This window comes from Colias croceus, chromosome 11 (genome assembly GCF_905220415.1).
Source record: "Colias croceus chromosome 11, ilColCroc2.1".
NCBI classification, from domain to species: domain Eukaryota; kingdom Metazoa; phylum Arthropoda; class Insecta; order Lepidoptera; family Pieridae; genus Colias; species Colias croceus.
This window is the reverse complement of record NC_059547.1, coordinates 3,814,117-3,840,474: the sequence shown is the minus strand read 5'-3', so window position 1 is coordinate 3,840,474 and position 26,358 is coordinate 3,814,117. Positions and strand designations below refer to the sequence as shown.

General features: G+C 32.4%; 1 protein-coding gene across 3 annotated transcripts in view; it reads right to left on the bottom strand.

The window, feature by feature from the left end:
* The window catches only part of LOC123695314 (voltage-dependent T-type calcium channel subunit alpha-1G-like), a 102,465-nt gene extending 76,316 nt beyond the window's left edge, over positions 1-26,149 (bottom strand). For all 3 annotated transcript variants that reach the window (XM_045641123.1, XM_045641124.1, XM_045641121.1), the window contains exons 1-2: positions 26,029-26,149; positions 8,072-8,173 (exon numbers count right to left, since the gene is read on the bottom strand). The gene's annotated coding sequence lies outside the window, so the exon portion shown is untranslated. The remainder of the gene's footprint in view (positions 1-8,071; positions 8,174-26,028) is intronic.
* Positions 26,150-26,358: the final 209 nt, after the last annotated feature.

Genomic DNA, 26,358 nt, shown 5'->3' with positions numbered 1-26,358 from the left:
AATCGACATTAGAAGCTTTTCCTCAAGATGGTGATATCGGCACTCAGGAACTCCCTGGACGTGTTATAACGCCCAGGCCACAGTATTACAATTTTTCCTACAGTAGAGCAACGAATGTATTTTCGCATAGCAACGGAGGGGAACTCGCGGGGGGTCAAGTGACGCGGGCCACGTACCACAAACATGCTTAGTTTGTGGTACCGAGCGCGAAAGAAAGTCATCGTGTTTTTAGTAAAGTTACTATGTATACTGACGTAATTTAATACTTAGGTACATATTCTATAATGGTGCGCTCAAACTGTTAATCTACATTTAATTTAGATTATTATTTGAAATACTAATTAATGTAGAATTTAAATCACATTCATTCATGTTGTCTTTAGATTTTAAGATTTTCTTATCAGTGTTCAATTTTAATGTAGTTAAATTTTATAAGAGACAATAATTAAGAACATTTTTTAAACGACGAATGACGAAAAACGACATAATCGCGGACGAAGTCGCGGGCAACAGCTAGTTTGAATAATAAATCAAGCGGTGGAAATTGAAAATGTAACATTTTTCTACAATTGAATTAGATATAATCTCAATAATTTAGTTATATGTATTAGGAAATAAATAGTTAAGTTAGTTTTTTTGTTAATAGAAGCTCTATAAAGAGCTTACTCTTTCCTTACAAACATTTTCTCATGAATTTTAAACTAATACAAATTTTAAATAATTTCAATTTTATATAACCACGAAAAAATAATTACAAAGATATACCCACTGAATATATTTACAAAAAATGATCAACCCTTTCCGAGTAAATCCCGCATCGTTGTCCAAAGTACAAACAGAGATTTTCTGGCGCTGTTAAATCGCAGCATTTCATTTTGTTTACCGAACCATTAAATGTTATTCGTTAATAAAATTTCATTTAATATGAAAATTTGCGATAACTTTGTTTTTCAGCTAAGAACAATCTACAAGGCAAATGTTTTAATTAATTTGATAGGTGTACGGTTAAGGTTTTATAGATAGCAAGATATAAGATAGTCTAATATCTGCGCTTGACTGATACATTTGAGCTCCTTATAAATCTATGAAATGTAAAACTATCCACAACGTTACATTGGCAAAATTGTGGCAACGCAGCACTGCCATTCATAAAATAAAATAGAAAATAAGATAGTATAAATAAAATAAGATAGTTTAAAAGCACCTGAAATCCAAAATACTTAACAAATTCGCCTTGTTCAATCAGAGAGGACATCAAAATAATCATGAAATGCATACACTTTTTATACAATGGATTGTGTAGATAATAAATTAAGATAATATACGATACAAAATATACGATGTGGTTTCCCACAGGCCCAAAAGATGTGCCCATAGAGATTGATTAAATTCAGTTCCGAACAGGTATTAAAAGCTATGAACAAGAAATATCACAATAAATCTCACAGAAACTTCATTTTCAAACATAAAAGTTGCTATAAAGCTGTTGAAAGTCCATATTTTACACTTATTTGTATAAAGTATCCAGACTAGAAAATCGGAAAACGTTTCCGCATGTTTCTGTCAGGTCATTTTTCAAGATTGAATCAACAGAGCCATCCTAAAGCAAATCTTGAAGAAGGAATACTAAGAAATTTTGATCGATGATGCAATAGCCAACTTTGTTGTATGGAGATAGATAGTCTGCGTTTGAAAGAATTCATATATCAAGTTTTTGTAATCTACAACGTATGAAGTCGGTAAACGAGTAGATAGGGAAATTCAGTCTAATGTTTCGGTTTGAGACACATATATATTATATATACCTTTGTTATAGCTATCAATTACAAACTAATTTAATTGAATAACAATTAAAAGGTTAATGCGTAGGTTACTTTAAACATAAAAAATATTATCTTTAGCAACGTACATTTATTTCATTTATCATATCATTTTGCACATAGTTAAGCAAAAAATGGTTATTTTTAATTAAGCCTTGGAAGTTAGGAATAACAACAACGATTCAATTGTCAATGCATGGCAACAGTCCAAAATTGCTTACATAATGCCAGGATTACTGTCTTCGGACCACTGGGTGCCATATATGACGTGAATCAATGAAAATAACTTGAAAATAAAAACCTTTTCATTTCACGTAAGTACCTACATTTAGATATTAAAAAGTTGGTTCATTACCACGCTCATTGTAAAGCTTTGAAAGCGTCGAGTTAAATAATACAATGAACAAATTGCTTTTAAAATCCCTTATAAAGGCTTTAGCTTCTGAATATTTAATTTTAGGTATTCTTGTGTATTCAGCGTACTTGATTCCGAGAACGTTTTATAATTTGTGAAACTATTAATTTGTATATTGTGAATGGTGTTGGAATTCTGTTACAATTTAATTATGTATTATCATCACGACGCGACATAGTATAAAACAAAGTCGCTTTCTCTGGCTATGTCCCTATGTGCCTTTGTACGCTTATATCTTTAAAACTACGCAACGGATTTTTATGCTGTTTTTTTTAATAGATAGAGTGATTCATGAGGAAGGTTTTAGTATATAATTTATTAGGTTTTAGACAAAGCGGGTGAAGCCGGGGGCGGTAAGCTAGTTAGTTATAAAATGAAAACGTAGTCCGTCTTTACACCTAAATTATTCATTAAAGAACAAGCTTAAAATCTCACAGTAGAATGGGATTTATTACCGTTCTTCAATACACAACCAATTTCGTTGGATAAAGATCCAATTATTATCTATATTTGGAACTTGTGTGAAATCAAAGTAAAATCAAAGTAAACCTACGCCAATTTTAACGTAAAACGATTCCGATATGATAAAAATTGGTAGAGTAAGTACGCATTAGTATTAGTAGAGAGTTAATAATTGTTCCATCTATTATTCTACAAATAGACCAAATTAGTACCTCATAGAAGTTGGTAAGTTACGAACATTATTATATACGGAATAAAGGTATATTTAATGTATTGATGAAAGCATACTTGTGACAGTATGTAATACAAAAAAATGCTTTTTATCAAGGTGAAAATATAAGTCGTAACAGCTGAACAATGCGCCACTACAAAACCTTTATTCACGTCAAAAACCAATTGCTTATTGACGTCGTTTGGTGACGCTAATTGGTGGCTTTGGGTCGATTTAATTGGAGTATTTTCTGTTTTAAGATTAAGCCTTATAAAATAAGAACCTACTACAAAAGAAGAGACTACAAAACAGTTCCATTAGACATTATATTTCATATTTATTCGTAAAAAACGTCTAGACAATCATACCTGTTGGAATTTTTGTTATTTTAATATTATTTTTAGTAGGTACAGTTAATAAAATATTATCACATATGAATAATAATATAATATAGAAAAGCAAAAAACAACAAGAAGCATTTAATTTAATAATTCTTGGGAGAGATAAGTTTATTGTGATCATAACTTTATTGTTAAAGACTTGATTGTTCCAACTATCATGGAATGCTAAATGTGATAACGATCAAGTAATAACTCTCATAGCTTAGCGGAGTTATTCTAGATTAAAATTACTTCACGTCTCACTATGGTTAAAAGAATAAAACTTGCTCCTTGTTACGTAATTGTAATACCACTAATTATTAGACCTTGTACAGGGTGGCTCTGAAATACGACAACTTATTTTACGATTTATTTTATTTTTCTTTTACACAGTATAACGGTGACTACTAAATTATAAAAATACAGTATTATTTTAATGTAAATATCTATTTATTTTCAAAATAACCACCTTTAGCTTTAATACAAAGGCTTATACGTTTTCTGAAGTTTTTGACGATTTTCCGTAACTCCTCTTCAGATATTTTGTCCCACTCACAAGTAAGTGTTGCCTTCATCGCGTCTACACTTCTGTGTGAAGTTGCACAGGTTCTCGCCTCTAGAATTGATCATACGCTGAAATCCATTTGATTAAGATCTGGTGAAAATGGAGGCCATTCCTTGGAACTTATGAACTGGGAAATGGGCCATACATCACTACTGCACATTTGAGGCCCTGTGAGATGGAGCAGAGTCCTGTTGAAAAGTCCACGGTTGGTCACCGAAGTGCTGCTGGCTCCAAGGAAGAACTACACTCTCCAAAATATCGCGTCGGTATATTTCTTGATTCACTTTCACACCTTTTTTTACGAAAACGAGAGGAGTTTTGCCTGTTGAGCAAATGCCACGCCAAACCATGACTGAATCCGGTTTTTGCCGAAGGGGGATAATTGCTGTGGCTCCACGGCGACTAGAAGAGTAAACTCTGTCGTTTTGGCGGTTATGAGATTGCTCAATTTGAAAAAAAAAATCATCTGTGAAAAAAATATTTTTCCACGCTTCACCAGCGGAGCGCGCTTTCAGTAAGCGACATCTTTCAAGGCGTATTTTTTTATCTTTATCATCCAACCGCTGTGCTTTTCGCAGCTTGTATGCTGTTAACTTGAGCTCATTTTTAACAACTCGTTGTAACGTTGAATGACTTACTAAGTCTCGAGCCATTTTTCTTACCTCAGCTTGTGAATTGCGGGTCAATCTTTGTTTGACGATATGTCGAAGCCTAGGCGTCCTCACAGTTATTTTTCTGCCTCTTCCATGACGGTCACCGAGATGGCCAAGCTCATCGAAGCGTTTAATAGCAGAAGAAAATAACTGCCGACTGATACCGAGAAGTCGCACTACCTCGCACTGCCGCTTACCAGCCTCATATAAGGATATTATTGCACCTCGTTGAGCAGACATAGTAAAAAATGACTAATTTTAAATTTATTCTTTTCACAAATAACGTTAAGTTGGCGCCAAAACATGTGAAAATAATAATTAAAAAACAATAGCAAAGCAGCATGTCCCATTTTTGAAATTTATTATTTTGAAATTTGTCAACGTAATTTAGAACCACCCTGTAATTAGGTAGCTTGTACAATGTACATGTATGGTAATATTACATCAATGAGAGTATTTTGTATTTCTGTTTAAACCTATTGTCTATTATTAGATTTATGTTTTGATCGATTTTCTTTATGAACTAAACACTTTAAATGAGTTGGTAAAGGATGCGGGTTCGAGTCCCACCTCATGATCGATTTTTTTCTATTCTTTATGAATTTATATTTATAAAGCATTTGAATGCCATAAAACCAAAAATATAAATTCGACAAAGTAAATATAAATCTAGGTTCGATACTGAAAATGTAATGACAAGCACTTTTTCGTAAAATACAGTCAATATTTCGTAAGTTACAGGATAAATTCGTGAATAAAATCTAACATATCTATAATTACCGTATTCACCTGATATCCATCTGAATATTCGACGAATAAACGTACTTCTCCATATATATCTAGGGAATAAGACTCCTTTGTTTGTGTAATTCAACTTCCAATTTCCCGCTATCTACAGCTCTTATATTGCTTCAAAATCTTTTCCCGATCCAATACAAGATCAAATACGAAGCCAAAGCATGAAGATTAGTCCACGCGTGCGATTGAGCAGAAATGTAGCCTAGATTTTATCTAAGCCCTGCTTCACTGAAGTGAAAATCCGAATGAAATGCTTTAACAAGTAATATGGGAGCGGTGAAAGACTAAAAGTAATAGTGAAAACGTATTTTTTGGTAGTAGGTATTCCAAAATATGTGTTTAGGTATTTTTTTTAAACAATTTATTCAATACTAGCTGCTCCGCGCGGTTCACCCCCATGGCTCCACTCCTGTTGGTCGTAGCGTGATGATATATATATACCCTATAGCCTTCCTCGATAAATGAGCTATCTAACACCGGATGAATTTTTCAAATCGGACCAGTAGTTCCCGAGATTAGTGCGTTCAAACAAACAAACAAACAAACAAACTCTTCAGCTTTATAATATTAGTATAGATTATCTGCTTCGGGTTCATAATAGATTATTTATTGGTATACAATATCTCGGATAAGTTATACCTAATATCTGAATATCATTTATAGACATTCACAGGTAAATTCATTCAACATTACGTGCTTAGACAAGAAATATAAAAAAAAACTTTTCAATATTTCGGTTTCTTTTCAAGAAAAGCCAGCTAAAGAAGATAAAGAAATCCAAAATTAGAGATTGGTTACATAAAATCAAGATACCTATTACAGCGGTGTTGTTTGCCTCCGTGAGCCGATTTCGCAACGTTCGTATTCTAAGAAAATAGTCTATAAAAGTAATGTAAAGCTGATATAAGATATTAATCTTATAAAATGATTGTAAGATTCGGGTCAAGTTATCAGAATCTTGATTACTTAAAACTATCTTAAAAAAAGTTAAAAAAAAAAATCATCAAAATAATTAATTGAATGACTCTTGTACTCCATATAATTTATTTTTATATTGATGAAGATTAATAACGCATTTTAGTCAATAGAGACCTTACACATAATAGTCAAAGCAAGTTAAGCGTAACAATTCTATACATATTACAGTAATGTAATTTATGAATACATAAGAACCTTTTATAAAGTAGGAAGTTTTTGCAAAATTAAACAAAATATTTTCGTATTCAAGAGAATGTTTTTCGGTGACATCTTCCTGTCACAGCGGCCGCCTAGCAATTCAACTACATTTTTACAAATGGGCGCCATTTCTTTGCATGCGAAGTGAAATGGCCAAAGTTTGACACAGTGAAATGTTTATAGCGCCTTCCTTTGTTTACATCGCGTAAATATGTATTATAAAAAGCTGAGCCTATGTAAACGATAATATACAATATTGTTGTAATAGTGAGTAAAATAAAATAAAACTAGGAAACCGGTCGTAGTTTTTGTAATAAAAATCTACATAAAGTGGAACTAGTGAGGGTTTCTTTACTATAAAATGCAGTCCCATCAAGAAATAACAATACAAAGTATAAATTAAAAAATAATATACGTAACTAATGATATTTTCACAATCGTTATTTATTATAAATCATCAGTCATGCAGTTTTAAATGGTCTCTTAAAGTCTTAACATTGCCAATAAAACCGCCCCAGTTTGCGAACCGAAAAACAGTTCGTAAAATTTCACGCATGACTTTTGAACTTCATCAATATTGATTGAAACAGTACTCGAATTAAATCGTAAACAAACACGAGGCAGAATGTCATAACAATGTTAACGTTAAGCCTTTATTTATACAAACTGTTTTGATTTCATAATTCACAGCGAACATCTGCTAACTGTGCATTCATTTAGCGAAGAAAGATTCACAACTCAAGCAGTTAAGTAGGCCAGTGTTGTTATCGCGGTTTTATCATGTCCCGATTATAAGTTGACAATGCTTTTGTGTTGCATTACACGCTTGAAATTCATATAGATAAAAGCAGCTTTATTTATACATTAAATGTGCTTTACAAATATACATTTATACCATTTTTTGCGGTTCATTTATAACCTAGCATTGTATTAAAATACATTATATGCTTATGATTTACATATTTAAAGGAATTCGTATTAGGATAAAAAGGAGGACAAATTTCACCTGCCTTAATTGCGTTGTGAGCTTACCTCGTACGGGGAAAATTATAAAAGGGGCACGAATATCTCACCATAAATTTTATAAGTAATGTAGATATCTAAGTGTAGATAGTATAGTGACGTTAAAAATTTATTAGTGTCACCCGAAATTATTGTCACCTAGGTACGAGGCGTCGCACGCAAACTTCACATAAAATATGTAACTCAGTTCACGCATGAATCATTAAAATGTAAAACCAATACAGGCTTATAAATTTATAAAGAATAGAAAAAATTCGATCACGAGGCGGGACTCGAACCCGCAGACCCATAAAACTGAAAGAATAGAATAAATTCGATGGCTCGGGCGGGTCACGAGTGGCTAAGTTGGTGAGGCATCCGCCCCGAAATGGCGCGAAAGGATGCGGGTTCGAGTCCCGCCTCGTGATCGAATTTTTTCTATTCTTTATAAATTTATATTTATAAAGCATTTGAATGTCATAAAACCAAAAATATAAATTCAACAATACAGGCTTGTATTATTCTACAATATTGTGTTGAATGAAACTTTCTACTCCAGAAATTTTCAATATAAATAATATACACTTACCACAACTAAATATAACTGAGCGTGAAGTCTTGCAGAAAAATAAACACTCCACTAAATATCCACGATCCTGTTAGTTTCGTTTCGTTGGAACACGACACAAATCTGTAACAAAAATATTGGTATATAAACGATTTCTTTCTTTATAAATATTCTCATATACGTAGACTATTTTGTGTATTAACTGAATTTCAGGCGTTACTTATTCAGACTTCTCCTAGAAGCACTTTTGAGTAGTCATAATATAACATATTATCTATTGATATTTACATTACCCGCTGATATTATGATTTATTTGTGAGTTTTAATCATTTATTAAATAAGTAAATTTATTAAATAAGTAATAAGTGAGTTTTAATAATACCTATTTTATCAAATATCTACGTATTATTATTTACTTTTCCTTTATTCACAGTGAAATTGACGGTGGAGACGAAGAAAGAAAAATACCTCGTTCTGGCAGGACACAGAAGGCTGATCACCTATTGGTTCCCTAAAGAAAATCGATCAGTGAAACACACACATATATATACACATAATGCATCTTACCCCACTTGGGGACATAGGATTTTACTTACAAATTACAGTGTAACTAAAAAAGCGGTGTGCAATGTTTAAAATTATTGAATTAGGACCCCAAAGAACTTGCTCTATCAAGAAATAGAAGACTCATCACGATATAAACAACGAAAATCTAAATTAAAAATATTAAGGTTTCAGTGATATTACTTTAACCCCATTTTAGCTTCACGTAACCAATGTCAATAAGTTATTGAGTGACTGTACGAGCGTTGAGTGAGCATTTTTTATGTTATGTTTGTTTTATGTTTATTGATTTCGTATAATGTATATTCAATTAGTATGTTAGTATTTTTAGTCAATTGTTTCCATTCTTAGTAACCCTGAATATCGATTGAAAACTAACATTAACGAAACTTAGCATATTGTGTTGTCTAAAAAATGGAATAAATTTGAGAAAAATTCTCGATGATTCTCTGGAATTTTCTAACAAACTCTTATAAAACAAGTATTTAATCTATATTCTATACAATTATTGATGGTATAATACCAAATTAATACAAGCTTAATAAATACAAATGAATTATTGATCGACGAATCTTTTTTTGTCATACGCAAGAGCATTTACGAAAAGAATTCTTGAGATAATCTTATTTTTTCGTCATGCTCAAAACTTCAAATAAAATGATAAACGAACGCTTACGCGTCCAGCTTAATAATATTTAATCCATAAACTAATACAACCTAAGCTTCGCAAGTACAATAATTGACAACGCAATGTTATCTTAAAAACCCTAATCCCATGCCGGGTAAAATTCTCTTTGAGGTCGTAATTGTTCGCGCCATAATGAGAAAATCAATTATTCACGAAAAACCACCGCACTGTAATTTTCTTGACACAAACTTAATCCAAATAGAAATCAGAAACACGCAAGCTACTAATTTGGGTTCTCAAATACACTGTTGAGTGCTTTATGATTTCACACGTATTTAATAAGAACCTTTGTGTAAACTGTCAATTAACCTGTTATTTATTGGTTAAAATAGTAAAATAATGACAACTGTGATAAGTGTAAATATTGTGTGTAATTCGGTGATAAGACTCGTTTTTCCGGATAGCGAATCATTATTATAAGAGCGGGGTATACTTTAGCCATTTAATAATAATCAACACATTTATTCTACACTGTGGAAACCTACTTCAACTGTTTGTCCAGATTCCATGTACACATAACGTACTTAAACATAAGTAACTCTTTTCGTTTATGATTTACAAACATGCTATTTCAATTTAAAATGCAGCTCATTAGCGCTTGCCTGTATACATCAAATATTCATCCTCACAAACTCGTTTATAATTTCAGTAGGAAAGACATTTGCGTTCATTTCCTATTCAATACGATGTCGATTCATTAAACACATTTGTAATAAACATAGCTCAATAGTGAAGTACGCTTTAAATGAATCCATTTGGGATCTATTATTTTCAATAATCATAATTTAAAAATTATAGTTCTGTGTGTAATGTGTTTAAATAATCGTATGAATGGCGAGTCTAATGAACAATAAATTTTAGTTTCTTTTTGAACTATTTTAATACAAACTAGAACGCATGTTTATTGTTATAATTTATCAATCCGCCGATTAATCAAGCAATGCTTTGGATTAGACAGTTGTGTATTTGTAGTACGCCCTTACTTTGTTTATTTTATGAATGATAGATCAGTACATTTGTATCTCGACTTTGTTTACCTCTATGTATACCTAACGAAAACTCAGAATATTTATGTAGTACTAAGAGTTACAATCTGAATAAGTTTACTTATAACTAAAGTAATAATCTTTAAGGGTTAGATAAAAATAAATCTAAGCTTACAATTTAACATTTTAAAAAATCGATCAGTCTGCTAATCTATGGCACCAAAATTTGCTTGATGTCATTCAAAAGATTTTTCAACGAATAACATATTCATTTTTTAACAAAAATTAGCTAACTAAAAGCATAAGTGAAAACAATATGTAACCTAGATTCTAATAAATGAACCATAACCATGAGGGAAATCTTGTAAGCGATCCATTATTGCAAACATAAAATACCAACATTAAGACATGTTAAATTACAAAGTACGATATTGGCATTTAGTAATGGCTAAGTTTAATACGTAATGGACATAGAGCTTTCATAACTCTATGGAAAACTTTTCGTTTAAATATTTAATAATTTAGTGAAGAGTAAGTAGTAATTTTCGAATTAATTTAAGCAAGAAAGTGAAATTGTGAAATGCCTTGTTAAACAAAGGACAATTTTTATTTGTAGTTATATTTTTATTTTTGCATCATTTCATCAAACTCACGTTTAATGTAGAAATTTGAACATCTGTTAACCGATTCAAAGATTTTAATTCACAGCAATTAAAATTACCAATACAAATCAATAGAAAATTCTCAAGTGTTCTATATTTAGCTTCAATTTCACACAATACAATACCTTAGTATTACAAACAGAATCATTTATACGTTCGATCCGTACTCAATGATTCCAAATCAAGGCCTTACGACTTATGTAGTGACGTACACAAGCTTTTAGTTATCAAGCATTATACCACTCGTATTTAGTTTATCCGAACATGTTATATATGTGTTCGTAGATTTATCATTGCATTTCAGAGAGCTTCGTATGTTGGATTATGAACGTAGCACGTAATCATTTCAATTCGCAGATAGAATCAATATTATGAGAACGTCCAATTCGATTAGGTTGTTTGGACTTTAAATTGAAAGGGCAGCGGACAATGAAAGCTGTGTAAATTCAATAATGTCTTTATCTTACCTTCATACCTGCCGACTGTTAATACGATCAATGACTGGTTATTACGTATGTTACTTAATATGTAAGTCGCATTCAAACAAAATTAAGTGAGAGGTTCTAATTAATTCGCCACTAACCGATACAGTTGGTGGAGATTTGGAAGAATATTTTGAGACTTTTACAAATCGAATAAAAACATACATTTTTATAAGCATTCAATGGGCATGTATTAAATTAATTTAAGTTGGAAGTTGGGACGAAACCAGGCTAAAATAACAAATAAGAATACAACTCTGGGTTTCTGCAAATGAAATGAGGCTTCCCGAAATGCAAACGAGTAAAGTAATTTATAAGTTGTGGCTGTTTGTTTATGAATAAAACGTTTCTTTTTTATCGCATTGCTAGACATTAATTTTTATTGTAAATTTAATAAAAGTAATGAAGTACCTAACTGAATTATATGTTAAATCATAATAATTTGATTGCCACTTCTTTTCTTTTGGTATTCAAAAAGACCCAATATCTTTGTGCGCGATAGCATATTTATACACTTATTTAATGATTTAAAATATTTCAGTAACTATAATTTTATTATTCTCACAGGAATAGTTCACTTTAGTTCACATTTAAAAGCGTTTCACTATGTTGCCTTGTAAGACGGGCTCCGTACGGGCTAGTCAATTACTCAAGCAAAAGCGAAATTATAATGCGACCTAAACCCATTAGGGTAATTTAATCTAATGCTTCTAGATGGAAATATATTATGTATTTTGGCAGGATTATATTGAGAAAAGTCGTGCTGTTGAAAATAGTGTCGAAGCATTTTAATGTCGAATAGAGATTGAATTTTAAATGTATCGAAATTAAAAAGTATGAAATTGTCTCCTTTAATAAACTTGTATCATAATTTATACCAAAAAATGTAAGATAAACCGATCATAAATCAAAGGTTTTTCTAAGTTTCCCAAGAAAGTGTAAATACAGTTAGGGGAGATTTCCGAATCATTACCCCAGACGCGATATGGCATCACACGATGACGGATATAAGGAACGACTCACGACACGATAAGGGTGCTTTTCTACCAAAGATGTGCTAAGCTACGTTGTTGTGGAATTGTGGATGTGTTTGATATCCACCAATCATATTCATTGATTCATATACCTGAAACTAAGTTACGTCTTTTCCTGAAGGATGCGTGCTATGGATGCATGCGTACTATGGACGTGTGCTATGGATTTATGTTGTGGATGGTCACGAGTGATGTTATGTGTAAAGTAGAGCCTGCTATCGATACATAGCTCGAGCTGCGTCATCTTCGTATAACATCTTCATATCACATCAGTCTTTCTATTCGTACTTCTAGATAGCTTAGCATCAGTGGAAACGGTACATAGTTTCGCAGAGTAGCTAGATATATATAAAAAAATGTCTGCGTGTACTAGTGTACACACGTAAAAAGTGAAACTTCTTTATGAACTTATTTTTCAAAAAATAATTTACTATAATATGCAACTTTACAGAAATACGTCGAATCACGCGTGGTAGGGATAAGAAAAAGAAGGCGCGTAACGGGAAAAATGTCACGCGTAACGAAAAAAAGTTACACTAAATTTTTTTAAAACCCCGATAAAGAAGTTTCACTTCAATTACATTTCCGCAGCATAGCTGCATAGCCTTCTGGTGGAAGAGTACCCTAAAGTGACGATAAATTCACGTCTCACGATATTCCCGTGATAAAATAATAGCGAGATAAAAGCGTTATAAATAACCATGCAATTTCACACAACGATTGACCGTTAACACATTGCAATAAAATACTTCTAAATCAATTATCGGCGAACTAAAAGAAATGTTTTAAATAAATGTGAAGATATTTTTATTTTATCACTTTAAACTATTGAACATGTTTTAGAAAGGCAAAAAGCGATACGTATTAATACAGAAAATTGTATTTTTGAAATATGTAATATGTTTAATATTTGAACATTACGTACATTAAAATACAAGGCAGTATTGCAGGAGTTTGTCAAGGTGCAAATACTTTATAAACTATATTCTATCTTCTTTTCGTTTCATAGCCAGACAAAAGTAAATACATGTAACATTATTGGAGCCAATGCAACAAGTTACATAGCTCTTGCGACTCCACAAAGGGAATTGCAAATGCAACGACACTGCTATTTGAATTCGTTACATGTTTTATATTTTTCATCAAATACACAGCTTGTTTTCATTGTACTTTAAGTTTTGGCTAGTAGTATCTCAATTGAAAGGCAAAAATATGCAAATAGTCTTCTCATTATGGATTTTTATCAGAATACTGTGACAAATAATTTATAGAAACAGAAAATGCATACGATTGTAAATATGTAGTTTTATTTATTTACCAAACAAGAGAAATAATTCATTACTCTAACCTACGGTTTACGTCCGTAAATCCTTTAAACCCTTCTTCTTAACACAATAACTAACTTTCCCATTAAAAGCTTGAGAAGGGAAATCAAAGCATGAAAGGGATACATTACCGCGAGAATTAGAAACAACACCAGCAGTTGTTAGCTTGCAATTATTTGTGCTTCACAAGATATTAACATCGTAATTATACCAGAGCTTACTAACTTGCTCATTAACAAACCTATTTGTTTATATAAAATCATTTACGTAATTAATACGTTACGTGTCTTAAATATATTTTAATTTATAATTAACATTTTTCACTGTTCTTTTAGAAACAGCTTTGGCTGTAATAATTACTATTCGTTGGCACTATCCACTTTTCTTAACAACAATTTTTCATAAGAAAATACCGCCCAGATTGAATCAAAAGAAAGCTCTGCCGGAGGAATGGGAAGTGCACAATTATTGTTCTTAATCTTGGCAAAAAATTTATCTAAGAAACAGTGGTACAGTATTTTTATTTGTATAACCTTTGTGGAAAATTAAATTACAGAGTAGGTAGAGAGTAATTAGTCCTGTTCTTGCCCGCAATATGCCTACTTACAAATTAGTGTTACTGGGACAACAGTTTGCGTAGTTTCTTTTAATAACTAAGGTTTGTTAGACATACAAACATATTCGAGATAATACTAACTGGGTACTCTATATTAAATGGATGACATTAGGGAAAAAAGATTCAAGTAAAGGGGAATCTATTGCAAATAATACAATTCGATCTTTTTCGAAGCATACTATGAATATAATTTATACGATTTTATCTTATCTCACTTCGGTCTAACAGGTATGCCCTTATGTGCGGCGTGGGATGGCGACCAGAGGTCGTGGCTTGGTGGACCCCGTGTCCACTAGGCAAAGGTGGCGCTAAATGGCAGTCGGGGCTGGGAAGCCTCGACTGACCCGACGGCAGAGGTCCTGTTTGTGGACCAGAGAGGAGCCGGCTTTTATGCGGCGGTGGATGGCGGCCAGAGGTCGCGGCGCGGCGGGCTTGCTGGTTTAGCAAGCCACGCCGTGCAGCGGAGGGCGGGATCCCGACGCGTCATTGTGATGACGCGCGGAGACTCCTGCAGAGATATGTGGGGCGGCGGCCGCTGTAAAACGCCCGTCTGCCAACTCGTAATCCGGTCCGTGGGGCCGGACCGAGGGCCGCCACCTCTGGTAAGGTGGGGGCTGCGAGGTTATCTCTATAAAAGTGCGCCGGAGGGTCCCCCGACGTGTATTTCACACATCGGAGGACCTTCCGGCGTGCACCCTCCGGCCGGACGGTGTTGGGGTCGGGGGATCGGGGGAACGCGGATGATGGAGCGGGGAAAGATCCATTGTCTGCGCGTAAGCCTTCGTTCCAGCAGCCGTCAGCGAGGGGGGTTCTAGTGGTGGGCCTGGAAACGGGCATCTGCTGGGCGGGACACGCGGTAGAGTCGTAACCGTTCCCGCAGTTCCGTCCAAAGCAGCGCGATGGAACAGAGTGGGGTTTTAGTCGGTAAAAATCCGATATAACCACGGCTCCATCCCCGGGAGCCGGGGGTATCTAAGAAGATTTCCCCACTATAAAAAAAAAAAAAAAAAAAGGTATGCCCTTATACCAAAAAAGCCCTTAAGAGTTAGGACGTAATAATCATGACAATGTAATAAATGTGAATTCATACTAACGCAACATGATGATTAGCACAATAAATAGTAATGATTAGCACATAATAGAATAACAGCTGAAATAAGAAAAAATACATCGGATGTAGGTAGTATTCACAGTAATAATTAATTAATTGCTGAGACCTTTTTCCTCAATGCCGTGTAAGTCTAAAGTAATCGTAAGTAATAGATACTATAATTAACAGAGAACTATAGCTGGTATAAATTTGGTCACATAAAAAAAAACTCGAAAACGTGTATAATGTCGAGCGTATAAAAAATTAAATTGAATATAGATACATGTAATTTTGGACGAGAACCCTTTATAAAACTTCGAAACATTTGTCTGAATATAAAACTATTGGATTTAGTTCCCTCACTATTATTTCGGTTTTAGAAATAGAACATTTTTTAACTTTGATGAATAGTTACAAACCAACCAAATTGGTTTCTATGACGTATACCTATGCATTGAAATTGAACAGACATGTAAGCTTACGCTATTTTTTCCCTTTGTGACATCGTGAAGGGCTATATTCGTTAGGAAATGAATGCAGTATATAGTAGGGAAGTAAAAACAGTGCAATTTTCATCATACCTTACCTTGTTAGCTCGTTATAATATTGCATGACTACATATTCAATTTACTCTGTTTATTTCCAAATAATAAACATTTGTGCAATGCGTTTAGTGTTATCTATTAATAAGGAAATGTATGTTCTGGACACAATCCAAAGGCGTACCACTACACTTGATTTATGTGTCCATTTATCCTAAAGAAAAAGGGGAAAGGACTTGTATTTATCCAAAATAACTTAATATTTAAATATAATCTCTGCAAACTACACGCATGCTGTTTTTGATTTGATAAATCATAGTTAAATGTATCTAAAGGGAAGAACAGAACTCAAATTGTTAATTAGTAATTATGTATTCTTTAAATGTTCATTTACGCTTAATTTGCATCGTAATATCATTTTATCACTTCTTTAACAACAAAAGGAAAAACTTATTCTTATAGAACATTTTCATAAAATGTCGTATGTTTTCAAAAATGTTGAAATACAAATACATTTCACAGCATATTTCCTGTGGTCTGGTTTACCATATTAAAATATATCCACCAAAAACCAATTTTCAGTGAAGCCACCAGAATAAACGCGCAAATAGTACCTATGTCGATTTAAATTAAATTGCCCAAAATAATAAATTGTCTCTAAAGAATTCGTTCATTTTTATGGCGTTAAACCACCGTGGAGTGATGGATGGAGTCAACCCTCGATCTGCGGACCAACCGTATTAATTAAGGAACGTAACCACGACACAAATTGAACGCAACATTGGTTATATGATTGTTTTCTTTTTTATTCAGTATTGTAAAGAAGCAATGCTGTATGCTGAAGCTTAGGAGGGCTTTTGAAGGCAAAAGATCTAGAAGGAATTTATAAATTCTAACTGCAACCACGAACGATTTAGAATTTATGTTAAAAATTATGAGACATTTTTGTACTTTTCAAATTATTTGGTCTATACATTATACATTTCGTGTCGTGTAATAGTTAGTTAAAAATATATATAGAACTATTATTAAAAGCTATTCAGTCTTAAAGTTTTAGCAGTCGTATAAAAGAGTAGGCAGGTACTATATTAAATACTTGATAACATAGAAAAATGTTCAGCGTAGGTATTTTTTCAGACATTGTCTCTCTGTATAATGTTTTCTTAGAATGTCCATACAATTCGAAAACTGATAATAAAATGAATACAAGAGAAAAAAATGCAACAATGGCACAGTTTACCCAAAAATAGGGAAGTAGGTCATTAGATGTTTGCCGTTGTTTTGCGGTGGCGTTGTTTGAATTTAATATAAAACGATTATAATATATTTAACTAAACGCGCGCTTTTCGAATTTAAGTATGGTTAATGGTCCAATTTCATTATATTTGCATCCTAAAGACATGTTTCAGACTTCAGTCCTACCTACATACATACCTTATCCACCCCGAAATGAATTCACAAAGCGACAAAATCAATAATGATCTACGAAAGGAAGCGTAAACGAGTGCTCTAGGCCATTTTTCTAAGCGTGACTGCGTCGAGAGGCGAAATTGGAAAAATATATTCACTTATACCAAACCCTCGGGTGCGGGATGGCTCTATAGATCAGCCTGATGGTTCCTGAATACCGTGTCGACGACAAATGACGCAGAAATCGGCGAACCCATCTCGGAGGGTTTGTATTTTATTATGGTTTGCCTTCGATTCGGAAGTGAACGATAGGGGTTGATATTTCGGGAGTTTATGTTGTGCCTTGCTGACAATATGGGTGATATGCCCGTTGGTTTATTGTGTACAGATTTGTGTAGTTTTATGATATTTCTATAGTATTTGTTACACATCGCTTTATGATGGTTTTACTTTCGTGTTTTATGATCACGTGCGCGTTTGTAGTCCGGTTCGAGTTAGTGTGAACTATGAAAATTTTGATTTTGGTATTTAATCTTATTAATTTTTCTTCTTACGCTTGGAACACAGAATAAAATAGTAACGTTGATTTCAACTATTTTGATAAAGAAAAAACTGTCAGAATTCAGAAGATATCTCAATAAATTTAGTTTTATTATTTGAAATCCTACCTATTGGCTATTTTAAATCCAGAGTAGGTAAATAAAATAGGAACTGGTTTAAATAACAAGTTGTTAAAGTCCACTGTTCCCACATTAATGAGTACTTTTCTTCGCAAACATTTCGTAATAGTCTCCGATAAGAAGTTTCAGCGGTTGACGTAATTCACAATTATTGGATGTTTCATACCACTTTTATATGTATTATGGTCGCCATTCCTATTACTGTTACGTGAAACTATTTCCTATTATTCTTTCGATAAGTATGTTGGTTATTTTAAACATAACTATAACTTATGTATAAATATAACTTTGATTTGAAAATTTGAAATGCTTAATTAACGTAACAATAACTTAAATTATATTATGATAATATGACGCAACTTTTTTTCTCTAAAAATAAGGAAGTCATTAAAAAACTTCGATAAAAGGTGAATATTAAACACGCTATTCTTTAATTAAGATAACTATTAACTTCACTTTATAACTCTTATCAGAAGGTGCGATAAATATTAAAAAAATAATTGGGTTGTGCATGAAATAGAGCGTGGTGAATGCGTATAAAAATCCGGATAATTAGGATTACCTTTTTCATCTTGATAAGTATAAGGAAATGAAAAAATAAAGCATTATCAAAATATTAAACATTCTTGCATGCAAGAATAATTGTTACGTACAAAATCGGCTACATATAATTATATTATTCAAAGCATTTCGTAATAATATAATCTATCGAAACAATCGGAAATTTCCATTCATTAAATAATTTTGGCTGTTTGATTTTTGATTCGTCCTTTTTGATGTAGCTAATTTAAACTATTAATGATCGTGGATAATGTTATAATGTACCTAGCTACTTTTGTTGTCAAAAATTTACCAAAATATGTTTTTTTTATTTCTTTACTAGTAGATAATAAAAAAAAACTTTTAAAACTTCAACCAAACAGAAAATCGGTAAAAGCTAGTTTAAAAATCGAATATATATACAAGTTAAATTGATTTTGATTCGTCTATTTTCCCTTTATTAAAGGCCTAAATTTCATTGCATTTTATAAGATTACCCATCAAAGGAATGATTTTTCAATATTTGGTTAAAATTATATCGATAAAATATATCGTAACAACCATTTCAAAAAGTGTTAATTCATACTATACCATATTGTTTCTGACAATATGGTATAGTATGCAAAATAATGTAAAAATATCACCTATGAAATATTATTGGGCATAAGAATCAAGTATAGAAAAATAATTGACGAAAATTTGACGAAGCATGTTCTTATCAATACACAAGTAAGTGATTTGACGAAGCATATTCTTATCAATACATAGAGAGCGTGTCCCAACGGACTAAAGTCTATCGAAGCAAGCTTGGATGCATAAGTTGTGCAGCCTATAGCTTATTTATTATTAAACGGCTAAAAGATTAGCTCGGCTATATAATACTCGAGTATATTAGAAAGCCATTACTGTATTTTTAACCGACTTCAAAAAAAAGGAGGAGGTTATCAATTCGGCCGGTATATTTTTTTTTTTTATGTATGTACACCGATTACACCGAGGTTTCTGAACCGATTTACGTGATTCTTTTTTTGTTCGATGCGGGATGGTGTCGAATTGGTCCCATAAAAATTTTATTCGGATAGGCCCAGTAGTTTTTATTTTATGAGCATTTTTGTCTGTAGGTATTTGTAAATTTTGCAAGTGCAAGTTTGAAGTCGGTTGTTTTTAACGCAGTTATCACTTGTGCTAGTTATTATCAATAGATACGTTATGTATTGCAACTAATGTGAAATTTAATACTAAGTAATTGCAGTAGAGTTGGTCACATGCATTTGCTATATTATTTATCGTTTTGTTTTATTCACTGAATACAATTTTCGAAGGTTGCAAATAAGTTTATTACAAAAAAAGTTTATAAGATTAACCTATAAAGATTTATTATTCAGATCAAAACTCAAAGTTTATTGTCCCTTCTAGTAATATATTATCTGTGCTTCTAGTGAAAATACTGTTTTGTTAGGAAATGAAAAAAATCATTACTACAACTAACCAATTGTAGAAAGACAGGAGAAAATGAAATGTCTAAGTTTCGTTCTGGACTTCCTTAAATAAGTGCCTATTACCCGTGGTCCCCCGCTATGACCCACTGGTGGGTCTACGGGTAATATTTTTTCCCCATAGACCCACTGCTATAGAATGATATGACAGTGGGTCTACGGGCACTGGATATATAAGTACTTTTTACCCGTGATCCCCCACTACCATGCTTTGATAATGGTCAAAGGTAGAAAAAGGATTATTATAATATTATCTGCAGTTCCCGGTTTATGTCCTGCGTAATTATTTCGAATTATCCATTGGAAGTACATGTAGAGACTCCAAAAATACATGAATAAAATATTGAACGAATGCCTACATTATTAATATAGATGTTAGATCATTTAGAAAAATATGTGCATGTACACTGTACATCATGTTAATTGCCTATTTTCCCTTTCAACATGATATATTATGGCGTCACATATTAATAACAGTCCCCATTAAGAGTGCTTTCTCAATGTTTTTCATGCTTTTACACCAATATTATATAGCCTAATATTCAAAAGGGTTTTTACGTTATATTCATTAAAATAATTAAACCGAACACTGAAGCGTAATTTCTTTATTAAGCGCTCTTTGTAACAAATATAAAAAAAAACTGATTCATAAGATAAAGCCAATTAAAGCTCGGAAATAAGAGCCAATTAAAATGATATAAGTCAGAAAACAACCATTACTTTTCGATTATGTGAATCGTTATTATTTTTAATGTTTTAGATAATTAATTATTATTGCCAATAGCTGGCAGTTTATAATATTATTTTTACTGAAACAATGACAACAATTTAGTACCTACCATGTACATGTACCTACGTATATTAATTAAGTGTTAAATATACATATAGATACATTTTTAAGCTATTGCATAGCTTCTATCGCGGGCCTTGAGCGCGGGGACCGAATCGAGAAATTCCGTAACGAAAAAACCTCACGCTCCCCACTCCGACGGGCTCGGAGGTGTGGCTTGAAGGCATGCTATCATATGTCTTTTTTTGTTTAGATAATCTTATGTAGAGCAGTTTCATGGAGTTTAGTAATAATAAAACTATTGTTTATTTATTCATACTAAATCTTGAACTCGTCGATCATACTGTGGTAAGTTCTTCATTCCTGTAAATTTCCATTTTTAAATAAAACTTGTTTGATATGTTTAAAGAATTGTTCAAGAAAAAGAGGGTAGATAGTATAGAAACTATATCGTCGTAGGCCTATTTAATCTATAATAGATCATAATATATGCAGTTATATTTCAATTTCATATTATAGTACATAAAAATCGTAGTATGTAAACTATATAGGAATATATATTTTATTCTGAATCTTAAAAATATTTTTATATTTGTTAATTTCATACATAAAAGGATCCTGAATACTTTATTGTTGAGTGACCATTGTTCATAAACAATTTGTTATTTATCCCCACTTACTTGATTGATTGATTTAAAATAGCTTCAAAAAAAGACTTAAGTATAAAGAGATGTTCTCTCTCACAGCTTCTAAATCACCATTCCTTTATTTCTACGATGACAGTCACACTAATTTCATAGACAAATAGATAACAGAGAGTTTTGACCTATTGCTATATCTAATCTATATAATCTTCAAATAGTTTTGATACCGAGCCAAGTCGGATTTGTCTCTGTACTTCCTTTGTTGAAGTTACTCTGCCTGAATAAGGCCTTGATACAGACCTTAGCGAAACGGAAAATTAATGGTTAAATTAATATTAATGACTAGTTTTGTTTGAGTTAACTGTTCATTGGAATAGAATAGCTGGCGAATTGACTTTGTTGTAGAGTCAAATGTGGAATAATATGTGACTAATAAATTGGACCATTTGTTCAAGTGAAACTTCTTTAGGCGCTTTGAGAGTAAAATTTTATTTGTCGAAGTCGTAGTATCTCGCGTCGAAGAAGTTTTCCTTCTGACACGTGTGCTCGGTCACGATCGATAATGCAAGTGTCACAATTTTATATATTTTATTAAAATGTGTCAGTTCGTTTAATATACCCACTTTTTTAATTCTTTCTTCCCATTAGGGACAAAATACTTTCTACCTCATCATTAAGGATTCAAAAGTAAAAGGAAGATCTCTTTCACCGTTTACAAAGCTCGCTAGTAAATTATTTAAAATCAGGGCGCGAAAAAATGTTTGTTTACGAATCTAGATGACTTGGCCTCTCTTTGTTTGTGAACAATGGTCACTCAACAATAAAGTATTCAGGATCCTTTTATGTATGAAATTAATAGGCGACTTTAAGTATTCTTTGGCGTCATGATTATTTATTGCATTTTATATTGTTTCTGATATCGCTTCCTTCGATGCGCTGTAAACGTTTAATATCCCTAAGTGAAATGTATGTGTATCTATTCATTTTTAATTGCCGTTCACACACCTATATGGAAATCATTATGAAAAAACAGTGAATACCCTTAAAAGTTTATCTATACTTTCAATAATTATTGAGTTATTAAATTTGAAGAAAATTCATTGTATTCATAATCCCGAAAATAGCGTTGCAGCTTTCACTATTATGATAAAAAATTCAACAGTTTTGTTTATAGTTATTCAAATTAAATATACAACATTTCTGCGTATATTTTATGCGGCACAATAAATAAACAAATTTAATTTGATGGATTTTATCAAGAGCGTGCCTGCAAAATTTTCACAACGGCATTTACGGTGGAATTCATTTTATTAAAATAACGTTCAAAAACTATTCATTATACTGAGTATTACGTTACAATGCTCATTTCATACAATTCGACTTGTATAAATTGTAAGGAAAACGTCTCGTTGGACAAAACCTACAATGCTATAGAATTCCGAGATTAAGTTAAGTTTCAATACATATTATTCTAAGTCCCATTTCACCCTTGACCTAATTCTGGTGCCAAACAATAGTGGGTTTGAAATAATACACATTTCTATAAGTTTGAAGGGTAAGTATCATGCATGCATGTTGTACTTTTTATGGCTCAATTGGTCAATAAAATTGACGATCAGTTCAAAGGGTGCAACAACGTAAGGAAAGCGTGCATACATTTTTATGATGGCTTAATTAGCTTGTTTGATGTTGGAGCTATAAAGTGGTTTCTAAGAATGTTTGACAATAACTGCACATTTTAATATGCTTGTCTTAAATAGTCTTCGCTTCCTAACGAAACATAATATGGCTATAACAAAAGAAACTCTAATCAGGTTCAAAAAAAAGATCAAATAAATTTGCTTGGCAATGAAAAATACTTGATTTATTTGAACATTATACGTTATATCTTCAAACAAAGAGTTTAATTACGCTATTGATATGCATAAGATCAGAGACAAGATGTGGTTTAAAGGAATTAAAAAAATTCTCTAAATTATTAGAAGTTTGCTGTTTCTTTACTCTGTAAATATAAATTTATCATAGATAAATTCTATGACATTCAATTCAAAGCTGAATCTCAAACGAGAGCGATAAAACGCAGTTTAATATCCACATATTGAGGCTTCTTTCCAAACATCTACGACTAAGAGATGCATTTGGGGCAAGGTTGTTATAATTCAATAGTCGCGATGTCATTTCACTACTTCATATAAAATAACTAGCTTACCGCCCGCGGCTTTGCCCGCTTTCTGTAAAACGATTTGAGATTTAAACTATCCTATCTCTCAAGTTGGATTGAACTGCACATGGTGTGCGAATTTTATTATAATCGGTTAAGTGGTTTAGGAGTCCATTGAAGACAAACATTGTGACACGAGATTTATATATATTAAGAAGATATCTACATACGGCACTCAACACATATTACGGTACAATTATATCAAACGAACATAGAACATAGCTAGAGCTAGAGCAAGAGCATTATTTTGTAATCTTTTAGCGTAAACGAATAAGAATATTTTTGAACGCACTAAGAACAACGAAAGAATGTTCTACGCCTGTTTACGTTATATGAATTTTACATATAGTGGGGTTAGAATGAGCATTCGCTTGTTTGATGTAAATGCACCGTTAGAGAAACAAAAATAATATGTGTCAAACTAGAATCGTAACATAAACATTTGCAGAATTAAATTAACCATGACATTGTGTGCTGACCTCGAGTATTTTCATCACTGTAAAAATATAAAAGAATACTTTATGCTCCAGCCTTATATGGCCGAATGCTTCTTCCCTAATTGAGAGTATGATGTTCAAAATCCGTAGTTTCCCGCAGCCTCAATACAATTGCTCATAAAAGACTGTAGAAATATGAATCGCAAATAAATTGCAACATTGAAAACGTTTTGCTTTGCGGCTTTATGAACGCTTTTTAAAGGGGATTTTAATTGACTCCCTTTTAAGGGACTTTTGCTCTTTTTTCTTGTATATAATTTATTGAAAATCTATTAGTTTTGCTTCAGAATTAAATGAATTGATCAAAATTATGTTTGTGCAATGTTGAAATGTTGCATTAGTTGTACTAGCTTACCGTCCGCGGCTTCGCCTGCTTTGTCTAAAAGCTAATAAATTATATACTAAAACCTTCCTCTTGAATCACTCTATCTATTAAAAAAAACCGCATCAAAATCCGTTGCGTAGTTTTAAATATTTAAACATACAAAGGGACAGAGAAAGCGACTTTGTTTTATACTATGTAGTGATAGCGATGTAGTTTTCATAGATTTAATATTGTAAGCTTCTTCTTATATAAAATAAAGTGAGAGTTAGATAAAACTTGTGTTGTTATCGTTTATATTTATTGCTAGTTTTGCTCCCGGCCGTCGATACACAAGCTTTTATGATAACGTCATATGAAGACATCGTTATTAATATTATAGAGATAGTAAAACTGTGATTATTGCCCTACTAGATTATATTTATCAATAACACAATAGACAATTATTTGTTATAACAGTAATAGACGATTTAGATTTATTGAGTTTTTGAATGCAATTTCGATATATATTTGTATATTAAAAGCTCGTATAGCTTAAATAAACATTTATCTTTATTTAGGTATTGTATATTACGTAAGTAATTTAGTACGTATGTTTGTTCAATAATATACTCCTCCTAAAACGATTTATATTATTTAGAATTAGAATACGAGCCAAAACGCGGGTTAAAACCTCGTTATAATTCTATTATAAAATTTAAATAGTCGCAATTATTATTTACTTAAAAATAAAACCTCTTAAAATACCACAGCCAGTCCTCAACATCCTTCTTCGATCATTACAATAACATTTTATTCAATTTAATAAAATAATGCTAATAAATCTACACGTAGCGATTCTTAGGTATTTTTTAAACGACAATTTTCAATGTATAAAATTCATTTTAATCTTTAATACGCAAGTCAAAGCAACATCACGATTAAGCTCGCGCTCTTAGATTTATGACTAAGAAAGAGTTGTAATCTATTGTATGGAAGCATTTGCAAATTGGGAAGGCGTTTAAGCGCTAGGCTTTTAAATCTTTCATTATAACGAATCAAAATTATTTCGTCAGCTTTAATCACCCATTATTAATTAACAGTTTGAAGCAGAAAGCCTCAACAGGTAGGCATTAAAACCAAATGTTACGTTTTTGATAATAGGTCTGAGAGCAACAAGTAAGCCAGCGAGCTTTGTTCGCTCTATATTTATTGAAAATAAAACCGATATTCGACGGAGTTTCGACAGAAAGCGACAGTAAATTACCATCCTACATAATCTTAATTATAAACACCGGTTAACAGTTTACATCGAAAATAGCGAAGTAATTCAAGAGAACAAACAAACGGTACGTAAAAAAATATGTACCTACTTAATTAATTTTAATTTATTATAAATTGTTTGCATACCTCACGCAAATCCTTAAAAGCTCGGTGCACAAAACAAACACAGTATGGTAACACAAATATATCTGTTCACTAGTTCGTTAGGCGCGGGGACGGAGCGCGCGCACGACCTTCCCCTGGAAGAGCTGCGTTTGCACTGTTCCCTTGGCCCGCCCGCCCCTCATCAGATCCCATACCTGTAGCAGGTATCCAGAAGCTATTGATGGACAAATCGAATCGAGCCCCGTACGATTAACTCGCGGTATTGTCATCGAGTGGGTAATCTCCTTATTATATTTTATTGGATGGCAACGCTCGTTGGGCTTGTAGAAAGTCAAAATGATGTGGATTTTC